The following is a 1962-nucleotide window of genomic DNA, read 5'->3' as shown; positions in this document are numbered from 1 at the left end:
TTTTGGTTAAGCTTAGGAGATATGACAGTAAAAACTCCACTTGTGAATGTCCCAAGCTTCTACGTGTCGTAAAAATGCACTGTAAAAACTGTTGCTTTGGTAAAACTTAAAAAATATGTGTCAAGTGGTTCCAAGCAATTTTAAGAGTTTAGTCAACTTTTGCATTTTTTGAGTTTGTGAAACATACTTTTTTTTGTTTTCCTCTACTCAAGAATGTGTTACTTTGCTAAAACTTAAAAAATATGTGTCAAGTGGTTCCAAGCAATTATAGGAGTTGGGTAAACTCACTAATGTGATTTTTGTGAAAAGACGAGTTGAGCCTACAATTAAAAGCCAAGATATTAAGTGTAACGAATGCAAATAACAATCTGCTGAGGGGTAAGATAATAATAATGACCGTAATAAAAATATTAACAATAATGAAGAAATGATAAAGTATTGGAAACTACCCACTGAAGTATTATTTGAATTATTTGAAGTATTAAAGTAACGTGTTATGGCAGGAAAGTTCAATCTGGTATATTCATTTTAATGTCACCTTATATAGAATGTGTGTTAAACTTGTGATTTCTGCATTGAGTGACTTCTGCCTAGCAGATACCAAGAAGAGGCCCCTAGGGTCTCTCTGTTAATTATCAATAGTCCTTGCAATTAACAGGGGAATTCCCGGATACATTTTCAGATATAAGGCGGTTAAAGTCTTGTAGAATTAATGTTTATCTCCTACACATCCTGCAGGCCTTGAGACTGGGGTCACCCAGCAGTAAATGAGATAAAGGTCCTTTTGAGCTTATCAATAAAATGTATTCATTCCTAGTAAGCTGACTTTGGGGTGAAGGGAAGTTCAGGGAAGCCATTAAGCGATAAGAACAATTAACTTCTGTTAAAGATACATGATACGATGTTTGTGTGTTGAGGATGTTTAGGGGGAATGAGTATGTGTCCTGTCAAAGAGTCCTCTGTCATGACTCCGAATCATTGATTGGGGGATCTGCCTGAGGGCAGAGGGACAGAAACACACACACACACACACATACACTGTGAAGCAAACGATGGAATCAACAAACTGACTTACTACCTGGGATCCCGCCCAGAAGGGAAACCGACCAATGGAACACTGCCAACTCACTGTCTAGCTCGCTCAGAAGTGAACTCTGTGTATAAATGTTGTGATCATTTTGAAGATCGGCGCTCTTGTTTCTGACTGGCCGTTCCTGAGACATGTCTCACGCGGTGGTAGAACCTGAGCCCGGACTACTCTGCAGAGTGCTTCGTGATTCGGTGATGTATTTGTATGACAGTGATGTTTATTGAAGCAGTATTCCATTGTTCGGTTTCCCTTCCTGGCGGATCCCAGGTAGTAAGTCAGTTGTTGGATTCCATCTGTGCTTCACAGTGTATGTTGAGTGTGTGTGTGTTTCTGTCCCTCTGCCCTCAGCAGAATCCCCCAAATGCGATGATTTGGAGTCATTGACAGAGGACTCTTTGACAGGCGACCACACTACTCATTCCCCCTAAACATCGTCCTAACTAACACCAAGAACCATCCTAATCATGTATCTTTATACAGAAGTCTAATTGTTCCTTATCGTTTAATGCTTCCGCTTTGACTTCGCCTTCACCCCAAAGTCAGCTTACTAGGAATGATACATTTTAGTTGATAAGCGTTCAAAGGACCTTTATGCTCATTACTGGCTGGGTGACCCAAGTTCTCAAGCCTGAGGATGTGTAGGAAGTAAAACCACTTAATGTCTACAAGACTTTAACTGCCTTATATCTGAAAATGTATCCGGCGGAATCCCCTGTTGATTGCAAGATATTGATATATTAATCAGAGCAGACCCTAGGGCTCCTTCTTAGTATCTGCTAGGCAGAAGTCACTCAATGCAGAAATACAAGTTTTAACAAGCACGATCTATATAAGGTGACATTTAAAATGAATATACCAATTAACTTTCCTGC

This window comes from Notothenia coriiceps, unplaced genomic scaffold (genome assembly GCF_000735185.1).
Source record: "Notothenia coriiceps isolate Sejong01 unplaced genomic scaffold, NC01 NC01_scaffold00021857, whole genome shotgun sequence".
Lineage (NCBI taxonomy): Eukaryota > Metazoa > Chordata > Actinopteri > Perciformes > Nototheniidae > Notothenia > Notothenia coriiceps.
The sequence above is the reverse complement of the archived record's forward strand: the minus strand, read 5'-3'. Positions refer to the sequence as shown.